This window comes from Triturus cristatus, chromosome 7, assembly GCF_964204655.1.
Source record: "Triturus cristatus chromosome 7, aTriCri1.1, whole genome shotgun sequence".
Classification (NCBI taxonomy): domain Eukaryota; kingdom Metazoa; phylum Chordata; class Amphibia; order Caudata; family Salamandridae; genus Triturus; species Triturus cristatus.
In genome coordinates, this window is record NC_140590.1 from 1,120,627,213 (window position 1) to 1,120,647,931 (window position 20,719).

The window sequence follows — 20,719 nt, forward strand, 5'->3', positions numbered from 1 at the left end:
CCGGGTCCAAACTGAGGTGGGATGGTGGGTAAAAGAACAATGAGTTGGAAGTCTACCCCGAGTGATAGTCAGTGTTTAGATAACATTGTAAGCATGCCTTCCTCCAACTTTTGTGTGTTTGATATGGCGCCTTAAGTGGCAAGGGTATGCACAGATATGGTTCCCATGCTCACTGTCCACTGGAACCAGGCTAGATTTAACTGTAAACCCTCAATCAGGGTGAAGCTGGTTTTGGGTTGCTTGTGGTCTGGTTCAGGGAGACCTGGCCTGACAGTTCCGGCTGGACTCTTCCTACTGGAGCAGTATCAAGACTGATTTGCAAATGGCTGGATTAAAAATGAGGTGGGATAGTGGGCAAAAGAACGGTTGGGTTGGAATGCTACCCTGAGTAATTGCTAGTGGTTAGGAAAATTACAAGCATGCCCCTCAACACTTATTTATGTTTGATTCTTGACATCACATTCATCAATATGTCTGGTTGCAGACCGGGAGGAGGTGCTCAATTCACCTACAGCCTGCTCCCTGGTCACCCCACCCCATGTAAAAATACTGGCTGCACTCTATTTGCTGGTCATTGAATCTTTCTAGAAGGTTACTAAGTATACTGTAGGGATCTTTTATGTAAACCAATTACAATGCGTGCAACAGATTTTGAGATGTACACCAGTTAATCACTGTTAGACATGGCCGGTACATGTGGATTTTCCCAGGTAGTGAGGAACTCCCCACTAGGGCTTCCCCAGCTCTTCCTAAGGGATACTCCTGGGATGTTGAAGATTCTCTTGTGTGGCCTCTGGGCACTTTCCCCCATAAATATAGTGTGAAAGTGTGCATGCCCTTCCTAATCACGTTAGGAAGGGGCAAAGACTTGATGTTCTGAAACAGGGGCCGGTCTGCCATTGCAGATCATTGTGTGCACACAGGCTTTGCGTGATTGCTCCTTTGCATCATGGTACAATTTGCGCACCCCTTAGCATTGATTGTAGTGTTAACACTACAGTCAACACTAAGTAAGCGTGCTCCCCTTACTGTTGACACTACAGTCAACACTGAGGGGAATGCATGTTGTGCAATGGTGTACCGAGATGCAAAGGAGCAAACTTTTCTGGGATATAATGTAGTGTCTGGCCACACACTTTTCCCTGCCTAAACTGATTTTTATGACCTCCTCTACCATGTATTACACATTCCTAATGTTCCCTTTTGTAAAAATTGCATTCTGGTCCATTGATTACACTCCATCCGGACCTAGCCGGAGAGTACGACCGGGCCGGAGAGTACGGCCTGGGTGCGGAGAGTACCGCCCGACTGTGGACATAAAGATACGACTCGTAAATGATCTCTGTGAATACCATAGGTCGTATAGTTAGAATATGTCTCAGATTACCTTTGTGAATCAGCCCCTGTGTGTCCAACCTGCCATTGCAGATCTGTGTGTGCACTAGCACTCGTGCACCCAGGTAAAGAGCTATACCTTGTCACTACTTATGAGGCTTGCTCTTCCTATAGGTTAACATGGGGAAGTGATTGACATAACTTCGGGCTCCAATAATGGACTGAAGTGGAGCACTCTCATAATGCTGTCTATCAATGGATTCGCATGCCAAACCCTTTTCAATGATAAAGGGGGGTTTTGGCATAACTCACTTTGGAATGCTACTTTTAGAATATGGACATTTCTAGGCTGTAAGAGTATTGTTTGCCCTGGTGCCTGGCTCCAGAGGACACCAGGTGTTGGGGCCGCATATCTGTGCATTCCCCAGTCAAAGTCAAAAGCCATGGGCATATCATGAGAATGACAAACCTCTGCCATTTGAGGGCTGGATGGGATGGATTGGAGATAGAGGTTTTGACACTTAGCCTCTAGGGGCCCGATCATGGCCCACTAAAGATTAAGATGTACATTCCACAGCCCCATGGTAGACAGGCCTACAAGTTAGGGGAGATATCTGTGGTTCAAAGGGAAACCCCCTAAACCACCCCTAACTTCAAAGACACATGACTGGTGCTGGGAAACAGCCTGAACAACAAAGTCAGAAGCACGCAATATCTTAAGCACGTAGTCTGAACAACACGAAAATCTTAACCACACATGGTTTAAGCACACAAATTGATTAACCACGCACGACTGAACAACGCATTAAGCACAGTAAGTACATGATGTATTATGCATATTTAACCATATATATTACACTAATAATAATTTGAAAAAGGAAAATAAATAGGTGTTCATAAAAGACTTACAATGAAAGCTAGATGGCAGTGTTTGCTTAAGATACTGCGTGCTTCTGAGTTAGTTGAACAGGCTGTTGTTTGGGCAACACGACGTTTGGTGTTACCTAGGATGAAAATATTTCTGGCCCTTAATCCACTTATTTTTACTTTCATGCCTCACATTTGTTTAAATAAGCATTGAAATTAGTACAATAGCACAGTTGGGTTTCTTAACTGATTTGCAATATAAATATTACGATTCAGATTCGTAGGGCGTGTTAAATTAGCAAAATTCAATATTATCACTTCACATATCCATTGCATTTCTATCGCAGAATGCACCCCAATATAGGTTTGCATAATTACTATGCAAGATAGATTTATTTTGTGAATGGATTAATATCTCAGTCTCAGTGCTGCCATGTTAGCAACTAGGTAAGACCGAGCTGACATTACTGCACTTCTAACTCAAAATGCACAAATCACGGCCACTAGGATTCTCCTGGGAAACTTAGACTAGAGCATATTCAAAATGTCCTGAGCCCTCCGTATGATAAATGTAATACTTTTAACCTGGAACCAAATGTATGTATATTTTGGACAAGATATTATTATGAAGAGCAGCTCTTTAGATTGACAGAAACATAAATCATGTATATTGAAAGGAGGGGAATCTCCACACATATAGATTTATGCAAATGCCTGGACACAGGAAGGCACACAGAAAGCTCTGACGTGGATGGTATTAACCAATTGTGAGTGCATATATCTGCCAACTAGTAGGAGTATGCATCTTTGGGAAACAGCCTGAACAACGAAGTCAGAAGTGTCAGGTTATCAGTAGCACAAGAAAATAATTAAACGCCACTAACCTGATCAAGTGACCAGCAGGAACGATGGTTAGATGTGAAGTCTCCAAATTCCCAAATTCCCCTGAATGCACCTCCCAACAGAGTAATAGGAACTCTACTGCTGAAGGTAGCACCCCGGGGGAAAGGGGAAGGGATAAAATAACAAACGATGTGCAGCTACGCTTGTTTTGTCCCTGGTCTGGTCTAGGGTTGGGCTGACATTCTTCAGGGTTTCAGTACTACAGAGCGAAGAGAAAACAACAGGAGTGAGTAGCACCTCAAGTAAACACATATCAGTTCATTCAAAGTGAAACCATACACACAATTACAAGGAGCCCTGCTGCAACCTTCATTTGAAGTATATGTGGATACTGAAATCTTTCGGAAGGTCCACCACATAAGGGGTAAAAACAGGGAGAACATCCAAATCTCACAAGAAATACAATGCAAGATTTCAAGTAGCATCAAAATTCAAATAATATCCAAGTCTGAAAAGCGCTCCTAATCGCTGTTACAGTCACAGCCCAGAGCCAGCAGGAAAGGTAGTCACAACAACAGTTTATCGTGGAAGTGCAACAATCAGCTGAACAAAGGAGCGATAAACGTGTTATCGAGCACTAATAGCAGTTCCGTGACCTACGGAATGTGCCCAACTGTAATCCGCTGTTAAAGAAACACAGTGCAAGTGTAAAACAAAAGGAAAAAGCAATGTCGCGGTTTAGGAGGGAAGCGCTCCGGCGCTCCTCCTTACTGTTAATTCACAGCGCAACTGTAAAAAAGGAAAACAAAGTCGCGGGCAGAAGGGAAGCGCTCCGGCGCTCTTCCCTGCCTGTTACCTGGCTAATCCTAGGCTTGGAATGCCCGGTCGGAGGACAGAAACGAAGTACAGCTCTTGGCCATGATCGGGCAGCGCAGAGTCTTCGGGAAACATGAGAGACACGGATGATTCTTTAGCACAGGATCTGGCGGGTAATACCATCCGCCTACGACGAGGCTCCGATCCAAGATTGTCAAGAACTGTTCCCCGGAAGAGGAAGTGCTTAAGTAGGGGCCGGGCTACAACCAACGTTTGTTTCTGTGATATCCCACTGCGTGCTGGGAAACGTAGTGCAGCGGGCTATTGCTCCATTTGTACCGGTGTTAGGACATGGAAAGAAGGGTGTTACAGTGTGTGTTAGCCTGCCTTAAGGATTCCCGTAGTGTAATCACTACAAGAAGCTAATGGAATGCGTGGTTAAGGTACAGTTAATATATTAGCAACTATTTGCATTGTTCAGACATGCATGCTAAACACTTCCGTGGTTTAGGCATTGTCACAGTTCTGCTTGTTTGGTTAAGGCATGCGTGCTTCACGCAATTGTTATTCTGTCATACAAGCACTGGTGCCATCCTTCAGCAAAGGGTGAGATGAACTTCCAGGGACCAGTAAACCAGGACTGCGTGGTGTATATTGCCAGAGGACTCTGTTGTGCACATGGAGGATTACTGCCCATGAAGGGTACTGTGTGCCCCTTCTAGTGGCTGGCCTGGGACAAAGCCCTGCGGAAGTATGGTGCCCTGAAGTGTGCTCTCCAAAGGCCTGTTGGTTGGCTTCCTGTTTCATGAAGATCTCAGGGGCATCAAAGGTCTCCTGCGAGGGACCTACAACATCTACCTGTGACATCTTGAGAGTGGTGCCTTCTCAAATGCCCATCTCAGCTACTCGATCGAATTGGGTAGTGCGGTGTGAGCATGAAGCTAAGATTTGTGTCTGGAGACCAGAATGTTTGGTCTGAAGCCCTTGAAATTTTGCCTGCATTTAAGGGGTGTGGAGCTTGTATCGCAGGAACCCTGACACTCATAAGCATCTAGTTGGTGGTGAGCGGATTCACCAGTTGTGGGACTTTGTGTGGACCGTTTTAGTAGCAGCGTCTCTTTCTACCTCATGCTCTGCTGAACTTGCACCTGTGTGTTGCCTGGTGCAACCCATTCTAACATGCACTGGTCATTGTGCCTCATTTCCAGGGAGGTATTGATTTTGCCACTCTTCGTGTTTGAGACCTGAAGTGTCTGGTGTGATCCATACCAACGTGCACCAGACACTGTGCCCTGATTGCCTGCCCATGACCCTGATCATTGTGAAAGGGGGGCCTCCCCCTGTCTTACTCCCCATTCATTGGTTCCTCCCTTTTGACAATCATCACAGAACACTAACTGCCCTTTCCACACCTAGGCCCTCCTTAAGTTATCTTGGTATTGGGTAGTAGCATGAGAGAGATTGACTAGGTTGAAGGAACACTTTTGAGACAGTCAGAAGTGGGTCAAGAGACTGCGTGCCTCCATTGTGTTGTGGAACCTGTGGGTGAATGTACCTAGTGGCTGTAAACTCCCCTTGTATATGTCTAACTCCTAATTAAAACTTGTTAAATATCCCCACCTGCTTCCTGAGGACCCAGACTAAGTGTGACTTTGGCCGCGTGCAGCTTCATATCTAGGTGGACGGGCTGGGAATACAGAGTCAGCAGTATGTTATCCATTGATCTGCTGGGCACCAGTAGTACAGCATTAGGGTGCTGAGTGCGTATGTATGCAAGAGAGCTCCGTACAGACTGGGCTGGTACCTGTAGTAACGGGTAGCTGAGCGGAGTGAGTGTGTGTGAGTGGGAGTGGTAGCCTGTGGACTGCCTGTGATTCACGACACTGGCTGGTGGTGCTGCTTTATATGTTGTCATATCAAAAGCACAATACATTTGACATTGGGTTTGCCCGTGTGGCTCCGGCCTGCAGTGCTGCCAGAAAGTGTTATTGTTTCATTTCTCTACATATCATTGATATTGTTGTGAGTCAGGGTAAACACTTTAACTGTGTGGGATTGTATTTTCAGAATTGCTATGGTAGGCCTGGGCTGGACAGCGTATCACACCGCATAAGGGTGCTCTCTCTCTCTCTCTGGGTGGAGGGGAATAGGAATTGTCCACAGCGTGCATACTATTGATATCATAACCATACAAGTGGGCCTAGTACTGTTAGTAATATTTTCAAATGGGTTTTATGCGCAAAAGTACATAATGTTTATGTGATAATGATTGAATATGTGTGTTGAATGTAAACGTTATTTACATACATCCTGCGTGAAATCTCTTTTGTGACACTCACTATATTTATCGCATGTGACTACTGTGCCTTTGCTTTACACATTGCCTCTGTGGAAAGCCTGACTTCTCACTGCCAAGCTACTCAAGGGTGAGCACAGGTTATACAGCAAGTGTATTCACCCGTTCTTAATGGGAGTGGTAGATTCTACCTGACTGGGTGTATCCCTTCAGCCAACCAGAAAGTGCTGGTTCCAACAATCACCATGCCAGATTCACTGTTAGAAAAGCAATGTTTGGCATAGGAATACAACACCTCTACCCAGTTTCCTCCGGAACTAGATGAAATTGATTCCGCATTTGGCACTTCAGCCACCCAGCCAGATAGAACAGCATTTCCAAAACAGACACCACTGGCACTCCTTCAGTTTACAAACCATCTGTAATGACAGGGGCTGCTTCACATAACAGCTCTATTTTGCAACATTCCACATGAGTTGGTTGCTGGGGATGTTGGTGATATGTGGCTAAGGTCAATTTAACCTACTTACACTAGGTTTGCTTGTATACCTTGGGTATGGATTCACAAAGGTATTATTTCATAACTTCACCCATTCACAACATACATTCATGAGGCAAAGATTGAATGTAAAGATTTATACAATGTCTGCTATATTCTCAGGGTAACTGCATGAAAAATATCATGTCTTTCCTGCATGTGATGCTGTATATTCGCTCTCCTTTGTTCCATTTCCTCATCCTCTTCCATTATCCAATCGCACAGCTTCGACGAAGGTACAACAAGGCACACACACAAATGCAAGCCATTATTGAATGAACTTTTGGCATCCGTTAAGCCACCCTTCAAATATATTTATCATACAGAAAGGTGGTCAATGACTCCCTAGAATTGCACAAGATCATTCTAGTGTATTGTCTTTGCAATGGTGCTTACATGTAGACTTTACCCCTAAACTGCGGCTCCATCCATGATCCCAGGGTAGGACATAGAACAGCTGTCAGGGTCTGCAGGTGTGTCACAAACTAGTGACCTCACTTTTCACCTGACTTGCAAGTTTGGTTGGTGAATCACAAAGATTTGACAGCTTCGAGCGGATAATGAGTTGTGAATGTGACACCATCCTCATATACAATTTTAAGATACTACTGTTGCAACATCATTACATAATTACCAAATTTGCAATTCTAAATGTAATATGTATCAATTGATATAACCTTCCTTTATTCATCAACATATTCCATATTACAAGTGGATACATGATTCATCCACACTTGTAATTTCCATCCTGCTGCTTGTTTTGTTCCAGAAACCCCCACTTGGCTAAGGCAAAAGAAGATAGGATCCCAAGTTTATACCTGGAGGAATTAGAGGATATCAGAATAAGGTCCTCAAAAATAACCCCAGCTTTTCAAGGGACTAAAAAGCCAGCTGAGTAATGCAGCACGTGTTCAAATCTGGGAGGACATTGACATTACATTGGGAGTTCATAGCAGTTGAGCGAAGGAGTGGTGCTTGCACTGGGAGGACGCCCGGTGCTGAGCATGCCTGAAGACACAGGATTTGTTAGTTGATATCCTTCAGCCTCATACGCGCTTCTTACCTATTTATCAACGCCGTGAGGGGAACGGCTGGCTCCTACCCTCGCCGCTCTGGTTCTCTGCTGTCAGCAGGGTTGTTCTGCTCCTTGCCCGATTCCAAGCACCGCCGTGAGGGGAACTGCCCGGACCTGAACTCTCCTTTAGGCCTGGGCAAAAATTTTGTTCCGTTCGCGGAAATTGCGATAATTTGACATTTTTGCGTTCCGCGGAGAGCGCGAAAATGTCAAAAATTCCGGTTTCCGCAGCTTGGCGATAATTTGTTTCTTGCTCGCGCTGTAAAATGATACATTCTCGCGCGCGCGCGATCGCCTTACCTGAATCCCTGCGTTCGCCGACAAGTTTTCTTGATCCGGTCGCGTTCTCCATGAGATGTTGTATTGTTTTTAGCCATTTGCGCTGTCTCGCAACAGTTCGCGCCCGCAGTGACGTCATGCGTCGCGCGATCACGTCTTTCTTCTCGCGATCATGCACCGCGAGAACAACTCAAAACAAGATGGCCGCGCCCGCAAGCAACCACATGGGTAAGTTGGCGACCCGCAACCATGCAGAAAATCTCGCGAACATGCCGGAAAAAAACTTCCGCATCTTCGCGATATTTCTGCTTGTTTGCGATAATTTTAAACATTCTCGCGATAATTTGCGAAGGTTAATTCCGCAAATTCCGCCCACCCCTACTCTCCTTCCCTGGAGGCTGTGCACGTGACGCGCCGGACGTCACTAGAGGGCGCCAGATGCCCACATAAGCGACGAGCGCTTTCCGCAGCGCGGAACGCGCGTGGGCTCGCCCGGGCCAAGGGCGGGCCTGTCCTTGCCCGTCAGAGGCAATATTTGACTTTCGAATATACGTCTGTAAGTACTGATGCCCCGTCTAGGATAAGCATAGAAGCAACTTATTCCTGCTATCCACAGTGACTTTATCATTAAATTGGGGCCAGCGGATCAATTATAATGGGAAAAAGGAAGCAAATGGAGGGAGGGGGCCCACTAGTAAGTAAAAGAGGGAGGAAAGCTAAAAAAAGTTTCCCATCCCGCCAGCAATTGTGTTTTAACCAGGATTGAGGGCATTGTGAATGACTGTGAGGACATTTTGGCTGCCAGTACTGACTATACTCCAGCTGTTGACGGGGACCGGTCTGTGGATATGCCAGCACAAGCTCATCCCCAAATAAAAGTTGTTCCCGCAATGTTTAATATGAAGCCACCCATGAACCTTTCTACTTGTGCGGTAGCTAGATCAGTGGAGGGTACTCCTGGGTCTTCTTCTTCAAAAAACAATTTAGATCAAAGTGCCGCTATTGAAGCTTTTAGCGATTGTTTATCTGTCCAACTACCCTGTTCAAATAGGTATGCTATCTTAGATTCCTGTGAAGGTACCAGCCTAATCACCACCCCTAGCAAAGCAGGAACAGCCAAGCCCCCTGTTAGACCACTAACATGTAGTCGTTGTGGCCCCCAGAACGATGCCCTTCGACAGAGAGTGGAAATTCTTGAAAGGGAACTGGCTCTGCTGAGGGAGAAGGTGGACTTGCATGGAAACAGGCCCTCTGGCCATCCCCCCCGCTATACCGACTAGTGTCAGCTTAGGTCGGGAATTGGTGGGTAAGTGCTCTGAGGAGGCTGGGCATGGTTTTGTGAATGGCCAAGTGTTCCAAGCTCGGACATCTACCGTCAGTTCTATCCCCCATAGACATTCTAACCCACATTTTGAAAGGGGCTTTGGTAAGGATAACAGAGGTAGCGAACTAGATAGGCTCCCCTCAAGAGCTATCTTAGACAGTACAGAGCAGTCTGTCTGGCCTCGTCCAGGGTCCAATAGGGGCAGATTACATACAAGGGGCCCATTTTCCACAATTTACATGACCAAGGTCCCAAAATACACTAGTTCCTACCGTTATGAAAGCCAAGAATCCCTTCTTAATAAAGTAAACCATTGGACAAGATACGTGAGGGGATGCAGGTCGGTAATACGGGAGGATGTGGCAAAAGTCACGAGGATTAAAAAAGCTGGTTCGCTGACAGACTGCATTGAGATTAAGGTATTCAATGCTGTAATTGCTGAAAATTTGGTGGCACTTGAATTTCGCACTTCCCCCCCAGGGCACTTGGCAATCCAATTTCGCAAATCCCCATTACGGTCATCGGAGGGCGAAGGAATCGAGTCCGGCTTAAATACAGTAGACTGACTGGATACTACTTCATCATCAGGCCCTGGTTTTAAAACCAAGGTGGGGAGGAAAAATGATACAGCCTCTAGTTCTTCCCATAGGGGGACTGGGCTAGAGGACCCAGGGTGTTTAGTGGCCGATTATAACAGGCACACAAGCGTAGGAGGCACCGGAATTGGGGACAACAGTTCAGGGAAACTACGCTTTCTTTCCTGAAATGTAGCTGGGCTGAAAAAAAAATTACTGCTTCCCGAGTGGATCAGGCAAAGGCCGTCCAGCAGGGGGGCTTCACATTTGGCTAAATATTTCCTTAAACTGGTCACTGCTTATGCACACAACCCCCTCAAACGACATCCTATATCTGACGGTGAAAGGCCCTAAAAATGGGTTCAACTTGGACATATTTAATGTCTATGCTAGAGGGTCTCCCGGGGCACAATCTTCCCCTACCCTAGCAATATTGGAGAGAGAATTATCCAATAACAACCCTAACTCAGTTGTTATTGTGGCAAGGGATTTTAACTGTACCTTTGAACCTCTCTCCACTGAGGACGTTCTGGGCATTGGAGATCCAGATACTAAATTTGCAATTCCCCCCCTTAGCCTAACTCCAATCAAGAAGTGGACTCAAAGGGCTATACAACTGAGTGCCCTCACATTGGAGTATAACTTAAGAGCTGTCATTGGAAGGACACGCTCTGATTTGAGTGGGGCAAACACTCACAACAGACTCAGTTGTCCGTCAAGGATTGATTACATTTGCTGGTCATACGGATTTGGCATGACTTGGTGGACATGGTAATCCTTCCATCCCAGGATAGTGACCATAATCCACTTTGTATGCTTTTAAGCTATAATTGGTGTGCTTCTAAATCTCACACTGCAACAAAACTGTCAACCAAAGAGGTAGCCCCATCTCACTGTAATCGACGCCTTAAGTGGCACAGGGTCTCACACGAATAGGATACATTGTGCAAAATTAGAGTCCTCGTTGAGCAGAAGTCCCAGGAGCTTGACCTTCTCTGCCAACCCCCTAAGGAAGCCCAGTTTTCTTTTTTTACAAATCATTACCAAGATTTTATTGCAAAAATGGGACTGTTTTTTACCATACCGGAGTCTCGCTCATTTAGAAAAAGCCCTGGGCCCTCTAATATGTGGTACTCAAGAGCCTGCAGGGAGAAGAGATGCATGTTAACAGCAGCTCTCCAAAGTAGCAATACTCTTTCTGTTAGACACGCCAGGAATGACTACGCTAGGACCATTAAGGAAGCCAAGCGTACATGGGAAGAAGTGTATTGGCAGGATCTGAAGTCCGCCGCTCTTTTAAAAGACGGCACATTGTTTTGGGGTCTGATTGATAAAGGTAGCCGTACGGGTGATGATCCGATCCCCAATCATATCACGGCACAGCAGTGGCACACACATTTCACTGGCTTATACAGTGCTGACAATAGACATCCACTCCTCAATAGTGATATGCCTCCCTTACTCTCGGAAGATCCCCCTTCAGATGTGACCTCCGAAATTACTAGCTCGCGTGATTTTTTCAAGCTTAATGAGGTCTCCCTTGCTATCACAGGGCTAACATCTGGGAAGGCGGCTGGCCCCGATGGTATCCCTGGAGATCTTCTTCTCCACGATCCAAAATGATGGGCTGATTTCATTCTGCGTATACTGAATTTAATTGCTAAAGGTCACCCTGTCCCGGACTCTTGGATAGGCGCCGAAGTGGTAGCTATTTTTAAAAGAGGGAATAGGGAGGATCCTGCCAACTATAGGCTGATTAGTTTAATCGATGTCATACAGAAGGTGGTTGGTAGGGTCCTCCTTTTGAGGGTCACGAGGTGGATGGAGGATGCTAATGTACTTTCACATTGTCAGGCGGGGTTTAGACACGGGGTGGGTACGATGGACCAGGTCTTTCGTTTTTTATGATCTACTGGAAAGTAGTAGTCATTGGGAAAGGCAGTCTATATCTGGCCTTTATCAACCTTAAAACCGCATTTGACCTGGTCCCTCGTGCAAAACTCTGGCTGGTGCTCTCTGATTTGGGTTTCCCACCCCTGATCCTTGATATTATTAAACGCCCTCACGAGGGGAACTTTGCAAAAATTAGATGGGGTAATCAGGGCCAGTTGACAGAGAGGGTGGCGGTGGATAGGGGAGTTCGCCAGGGTTGTGTGCTGGCCCCAACCCTGTTCTCTCTCTATATAAATGGGGTGGTCGATTACTTGAGAGAGGTTCCATCGGATGCCCCAAGCCTGACAGGGGAGAAAACCCCAACCCTCCTCTTTGACGACGACACCCTTCTGATGTCAAAAAGCCCAAGTGGTCTTCAAAGGCTGCTTGACAGGTTTAGTCAGTTTTGCGAAGCACGGGGCTTAGTAATCAACACTTCTAAAACAAAACTAATGTTACTATCCCCATCCAAACGCTTTAGGAATAATATCTCACTTAATGGCATGCCTCTAGACACCGTGGACTCTTTTAATTACCTGGGCATCAGGATCACTAATACGATGAAATGGACTGGCCATTTAGCTAAAATGCTTCTCAACCATAAAAGGGTGGCGGGGGCGATTTTAAGGAAACAACGGCTCTCTTTTAGCAAGCCAGTCGTCTCGGCCCTAAAGGTTTATGATGGGAAAGCTCTACCTTCAGTGCTATATGGGGCGGAGATTTGGGGGTTTGAGAATACCTGCGATCTGGAGAAATCTGAGAATCACTTTTTAAGAGGTTTGTTCTCTCTGCCTTCTTCTACCCCCTTGATACCACTCCGCATGGATCTGGGCAAACACTCCATTAGGGACTTAGCAAGATTACGCCCATTGCTTTATTGGGTCCGCCTGAGACGCACTCCTGAATTGGCCAGTTATGCAGATGCACTGAACGAGGTCATCAATTTAAATTCAGGTAATAAAATCAAATGGATCTGTAAATTAAGCAGCTGGTCACAGACATTGGATATGGGGAGGCATGGACTAACCAGACACCATCAAATAAGCAATTCATCAAAAAAGCCTACTGGGATTGGGTGAAGGGAGAGGCAGCTCATAATTCCAACCGAGGCACCCTCACTAATCAGTTCTTCGAGCATAAGTTGGTGGCTAAATGTGAGCAGTATTTGGACTATATACAATGTCCCCGCGAAAGAACCCTTTTTATGAAGTTCAGGTTCGGAACCCTGCCGCTTAATACTCTGGTAGTGAGGTGGAAAAACCAGATCTCATTATCTGCAGACTGCCCTGGTTGTCCCACCCCCATCGAATCGATTCCACACTTCCTCTTTGCATGCCCGGCATACAGGGCGGCTAGGAGGAAGTGGCTCAGCCCCATCTGCAGAAATCTGGGCTTTGTGAACTATAGGGTGGCGCTACGTTGTTTTCTAACTGATGTTTCCTCCCTGGTGGTAGTCTGCGGGCTTGCCAAATTTTTGGGTTGCGCCTGGTTGATACGTACCAAAATGCTAGGACCTCACAAGAGTTTGGACACTTGTGATATACAAGCATTTTGCTTTGTTTATGATGTGTTTTCTATTGCTCCAATTTGTATACATTTTATCTATTTATTCAACTTTTTAACATTACACGCTGTATTATGATGAACTTTCTTAAGCTGATCTGATACTGTTCATACTTTTATGATATTTTATATCGAATAAAGTGATATTCATTCATAGTTGATATCCTTCAGCCTCATACACTGTAGTGCACACAAGGGTCCTGAAAACATCTTGATCTGAATTTTCTACTGAGCTGAGGGGTCATGAGTAGCAGCATGGCAGTAAGTTTTACCATATAAAAAATAAACATGTATCTGTGGATTGAAAATGTGTTTAATACTGTTTCAACACACAGAAACTTGCTAGTGAAAAATGATCAGTGTTTTGAAAAAGTTCAGGTCACCTTTGTCATATGGCCTTTTTTATTAAGGTTAATTAGATACTATTGTTAAATACACCTAACACATTGATCTAGCTAAATTCTTTCATGTCAGACACACATCATAAAGAGTGTGAAACACATGTTGTGGCAATTTTGACACAGTAACACACATAATATGTCATGAAAGCTAACTTAAATCTTGACTGTGTTATGCTAAGCTTCTATCATATTATGCTGTATTAGTAACTACAAATATAACCCGAAATGCATCGTCTATTTGACTCTCATACGAATGTTGTTTTATTTTAATTTGAGGCATTCTGTAAAAGTAAACCTGTTTGCTAACTTTCTCTAAACAGCCCAGAAGTCATGGGACTCAGAGTTGTACCTTTCACATTTCACAACCGCATAACTCAGTTTCAAACCTGGCAAGTGAAAGCGGGATTTTGTGAGATTCATTAATTATATTTTCATCTCAAATCCTTTCAATACTTCCATGGATGGAAGATCCTGCCACTTGACATTAGATACACTTTTGCAAATTAATTTTCACAGAGATGTAGGGAGAGAAAACATATATTTCTAATAGGTTTATTTTCTACAAATGTTAGCACATTGCTCCAACTGACTTATTTCTTCTAGCAAGCACCATGCTCACTCAAAATGACACTTGTCTTTGATCCTTTCCTGTGCTACTTGCTATTTTAAATTAAACACTACTTGGACTTTAGGCTTACCAATTTGTTCTGTTTTATTTTTAACTATGTGAATGTCAGGGTGACACTGCTTTAAGGAGTCAGAGTATCCTGTGTGCTAATGTCATATTTCTCTATGTAGATCGTAGACAAATAATTATATTCAAATGGGTATTAATATGTTCTTTTGCTGCACCTTTCTCTGTCATACCCACCCACTGTCAAAAGTAGCAAATGCAAATTATACCATGCATGGGAAAGGAGAGAGTTGTATGTGACAAAGTCACTCTGTCATTGAATATTTTAATGATGAAGGATATCTACTATAGATGGATTGGCACTTGTATAAATGTCAAGAGTCAATCCTCTTCCGTTTTTGAGCAGTAACTATACTTCAATTTATTTGTATTCAGTATTCATCTTCCAATGCTCCAGCTAACACATGTTTGACTCAAACCCATAAGGCCAAGGTCTCTTCAAGGCTCCAAAATGTAAATACCATGTTATGTTTCCTTGAGTCAAAGCAGCAGCATCAATAGGTAGAATAAGTTGATTTGGTCATTGATGTTAGGCTTTATCATAGATGTATCCCTCACCTCTTCTGCATGATCATGATCAAAACAGTGCATCGTGGTGGACAGTATATCAAATTCCACTTCTTGTTGAGAGAGTACACTTCTGGCAGCATCTTTTGTCCAGCTGCAGCTCCCATTCTTTACTTATTTTGTTGTTTTATTTACAGAATATTTTATAGCCTTTTTTATTTGGAATATATTTTCTCAAATGGGCTAAAAGGAAACCTGACTTTCTTGTTGCATCGGCCATATGCCCCCTAGCACCATGATTTAATCTTTAGCCTATAACACCGTCTGACTTTTCAACCTCGGTACACCCCTGAAAATCAAAACTTAGAGAGGAGGCACCTGACAATTCGATGAACCCCACAATTTGCAGGAGTATTTGATTTCGTGATTCCAGAGACAGATAACACATCAAAAATGAATTGTTCACGTGCCTTCGTGCTAAATATGTTCCAGAAAGCTGACCTGATGCATTGTCAGCATACGATATCCCTGCTATTATGCCCAGTACTATAATTTCTAAATGATGCTTACTCTCTGTAGCTCAGCCAGCTTCATAGAACAGGTGGATGAGTGACTATTGGCTCTATAAGTTACCATTATTTCCTGTAACTAGCAGAATTCCTCACCTTGTCTTCTTATCTACCACAGTGAGTAACATTGTTAAACCTCCATTTCTCTTGTGGTATACATGTTTAGCTCTTGTAAATCTGTAACGTAACAGAATTTTCTGAGGTGAAAGCATCTGTTTTAAGCTTTATCCATTTATAATTTATAAATTATTAATAAATAGAATAATTAATGTATTTATATGGTAAACATTGCAAGCTTATTTGGTGCCTAGATGCCTTCAAAATGGTAAAAAAATATATACATACCACAAAATCAAACTACACTGTCAACTAAACAGAAAATTGCAGGGCTGCACGTAAACAATCGACCCTGCAGCGCAGGCACCCTTGCAACATGGGTCAAGGGTGCCTGCACTGATGCTAGGCAGTTTTTTTAATGCTAGCGCTAGAGGAAATGTAGGGGTGCAATGTATTTTCGCAAATATGGCTCATCCCTGAATTTTCAAAATGTCAGGGTGCAGCGTTGCCAGATTTGGCGTTACACCGCACTCTAACATTTTCTTGTATATATCCCCTAAGCGGCATTATTACAAGGGGATCTCGTCATCAGAACTTCAATTTTAGTGACGTTCAGGTGGCGATATCCCCTTCTCCTTTTTTGCAAAGTGGGGTTAAGCCACTTAAACTAAATATAATATGATTCAATCAAGAACGTTTAGTTGAGTTTCTCTCCACTCACCCTGAGGCCATGCTCATGCCTGCTGATATGCTGTTACACTGGGCTGCTGTTCTGTTGGATTTCTAAGGCCCTTGATCCAGACTTTCTCGTTTCATGTTAAATAATTTCCCATGTTAGTACTTTAGTCCTTGTCTTTAATCGTGTGAAGTGAATCGCTTGTATTTAGTCAAGTGAAGCATTTTATGTTGTGTTTTTTCTCCTTGTGGTTTAATAGAGTGCAGATTTTCTTGTTTGAATCCTTTTATATGTATTATTTTAACATGCGCTTTTGTAAGTTTTCAGTTATTCCTTGTATGTTTTGTCTCTACATGTTCTACTCTTTTATTTGATTAATTTCCTTTCTTCGTGATCACTGTCATATTTTGATGTAAAATAAATACCCTCATTGTGCTGTATACCATTAATAGCATTTGTACATAAAATATATGATATGGAACTGAAGAAGCAACATGTTGTTGTGAACAACGTGTTGGCCTTACTAGATAATACCTCTTGATTTAAGAATAAATCAACATCGGATAAATACTGAGAAATTGAATTTATATATTGCTTTTTAGTTTAAGACCTAAAAAACAGTCAGTGTTTCTGGGAATGAACATAGGACAGGAGGGTTTAGTCCTGTAATTCTTTTGAGGTCAAGTGTGAAACCCATTAGAGAGCCTCTGTTGCCCTTCCCTCTCAATTAGAGAAGACATGTTTTTCTATTGTTTTTAGGCAGCTGTTCCTCAGATCTTTAGTGTAGTTCTTCAATCAGGATAATGCACAGTCAACAGACCCCTGCCTTGTAATTTTTCAATTTTTAGAGGTAGAAATAGGGCACATAGTCTCATATTTATTTTGTTTATGAATTGTCGCTGTTTTATTTAGTGCGACCCCATCCAAAGGTTTTGGAGTACCTTATATGAGCAACAGTTACATCTTACAAGACCACATTCTTTCTTGTTTTTCTTTTCTTTTAAGCACAGGGAGATTAAGTGATTCGCCCAGAATCACAGGAAGTTGAGCTCACACCCAGACTCAAGCTTTGCTTCACAGTGTCTTATGGTTTTTACGAATCAAATAGGACTGTGCATCTGGACAACATAACCATCAGAATATGGAGACTGAGTCCACACATATCAGCAGAGTATGTTGACCTAATTCCTAGCTAGTTCACAGTGCCTCATCTGTACCCTTAATGTTACCAGGGTGCCAGATGGTATCTATAACCTCAGAACATGAACACTCTCATTCCCCATTGAAAATTGTGGATAGAGATCTCCTTGTTTGTTGTTACTCAGGCATGCCCAAGGGAGGCACAAGAAAGATACACTTTGGATTTTCAAACATTTATTAAAACAATTGTATTCTTGTGTAAAAAGTGTTAGCTGGAATTATTATAATACGAAGCAAAGGATTGTAACCAGCATTACAAGAATAGTCAAAAAGATATACAGTTCACTCATTATAACATTGATGTGTGTTACCATGATTATATAATTCTATTTATACTCCTATCCAATACTGCCTCCACTATCAAGATCATAGTGTGAGTACCCTCTGCCAGATCTAGTGGGACAACACAACCCCCCTTACCAGTGTATCAAGTATCAGGAAGCCAATATGATGTTTAGCAGGCTATTGCCCTTTGCAGGATGAAGATTAGAGCAGCAGGACTGCATCTCAGTCACAGTGCACAGCTTTCCAGGATACTCCCAGCAGAAGTGCTCCTCTGCAGAATTTTGCACAGATGCAGTTTATGTAATAAAAACACAGTTCCAATTGCACTGTTTCAAACGTGCAGACCTGATGTGATTGTTTGTCTTGAGACTTGGAAATATCTCCAACCAAAAGCAAGAGCATTGCATTCAATGTTGCTAGCCTTGGACAGAGGGTACAGGCAACAATGATAATATGCCTACTAGGACATGTACTGCATCAGAATAATCTCTAAGTCAGTTCTAAGTCAGCTGCGGCCGGTATGACTTGCGAGTGGAGGGTTAGGGGGTCATGTTGGGAGGGGGTCGCGCATGGAGGGGGAGTTAATTTAATTAAAAAACAAAGACATTTTTAAAAAGTACCTTCGCCTCCGGTCCTGGAGTCCCGCATCGCGTTTCCTGCTTAGTGCTCACAGGGAGCAGGCAGCCTCCCTCTCCTCCCCTAAGCCAATCGCTATGCTTCAATGGCAGTATTGTGATTGGCAAGTACGCCGTCAGTACAGGCATCTATGGGGAGGCCGTTTTCTCCATGCAGGCTGCGCAGCAGCCTACATGAAAATACAGAGTGTGCTATGACTAGTTTGTTCGGCCCTGAGGCTGACCAAGCGGCCAGGGCCCAGAACACTGTCTAGCCACTCCTCCCCGAGCCGCCCACCCGCCCACTCCTAACAATGCATACCCTTCTTCTGCTTTCTAGCAGTGCGAGAAGCAGAAACTTAAGCTGGTATTTATACCATTTTACATTTCTGCTTGTTGCTCTGTGAGAAAGCAGTGGGGTGACGCTCCGATGCCCATGTGGAGAAGCAGTCCCTGCTCTAAGTATGTTATCATGTAAGTGCAAGGCATGTAAAAAGTAATCTATTGGCGGCCATGCTCCGTTAATGTTTTACAAAATACTGTGTATCTCAAGAGTACTCTGTTCCCTAAATATGTTTGTTGTTTGCAGGTCTTTCTGTCTAACCCTATAATCCATCACCAGCCACAGTGGGCCAATGAACACAAGGAGCATAGAGAAAGTGGGATGCCTTAGCTATTTTATTACACATTATTTAGATGAGACAGCAGGATCACAGTAGAATGTTGGTCAATCGCATGCATAACTGCATCTGGAAGATGAGTCCTTAAATGAAGAGTCAGAAGAGAAAAGGATCCGGCAATTAATTTTGATTCTGTTTAGAATTTTCAAGGTGATGCAGATTCCAGAACAAAACCAGGAGTGCAGTTCCTCTAGGAGAAGGGGGGTTAAGAAAAGGGGGGAGAGCGATTAGTCTCTATGGAATGCCCTCACACACCTAGCAAGGTGTCATGCTTCATCATAGGGCTGTGCTCCTCGTCGGGCCGGCGCTGCAATGCCCGACGGGCTCCCGCGAAGGGGCTCTTTTTCGGAGATCTTTTTAGAGACAGCCGTATTGGTGCGTGGGGGTAGGTGCAACAAGTGTAGCGAGTGATGGTGTAGTGAGTTAAAATAGGTATGGTATTGCCAAACGATGAACCATTTTATTCTGGTGGTATACCAGCCTAGGTAAAAACAGGTGACCCCCGAGGGATTATAATGCTCCCTAGGGAAGTAGAAAGGTCGACATGTTTCTTGCTCTATGCCCTTACGGGTCGGTGGCAATTCATCAGGACCAAGTGAGAAAGTGCTCCAAAAAATATATGATAAACTCTACTACATAATAGGTGATTCAAAAATTATAAGTACATCACCAAGCAAATCCATTGGGTCCCTAAGAGGAGTGGACCCGCTGTTGCGGTACCTAAAAGAAAAAGAGAAAAGAAGGACAACACAGACACATAAAACATTCCAGCATTTAAAATTAGGTGCTGTTAGGCTCCTGTAGGAAACCGTGCGTCTATTGTGATAGCCAAATCAATGGGTGCTCACACAGAAAATCTCAGGAGGAGATCGTGCCTTATCGTATCAGGGTTACCAAAATACGTGATACTGTGCAAACACCATGTGTGCCAATTGCTATAATGTGCCCTACTGCCGCAAAGCAATGAAAGAAACAACAAATTACAATGATAATAACTCAAGGTTATTTTAATTGTATTTGTTCCTGCTGCAGTTTTGCAGGCAGGCGGGACTGCTCTCTTCCCAGAGCAGTATAAGAGTGGTTTGCCCACTCCAAGTGCACAATGATTGTTTGGCTTGCCCTCTGGGGTCATCCAAAACAGTCATGTGCACTTCTCGTGTTCTCCATGCAGGCTGCATTATAGCCTGCGTAAAGAAGATGCCCAGGCACCCATTCCCTGGCTGAGCGCTGATCCACCTCGCTCAGACCAATCACAACGCTGCATTGCAGCATTGTGATTGGCTTAGAGGAGGGAGCCTAGCTGCTTCCTGTTCCAGCCCTGAAAAGGAGAAACTGAGACGACGAGTGGGAAAGCGGCGAGAAGGTACGTTTAAAAAAAATGCTTTAGATCATGCCCACCAAGCCCGCCCACCACTCCAGATCCGTGCCGGCCACTACTGCCCTAGTCCCATCCTCTTCCTCCGTTCCTTGAGTTCTGATATGCTTCAAGCAAAGCAGAGTTGCATATATTTGAGAACTAGGGTTCCTTATAGTTGGGTGGAATCCCTCCATCTCATGAAGCTTTGTCTGTGTTTTGTAAGGGCTAGAAGGAGT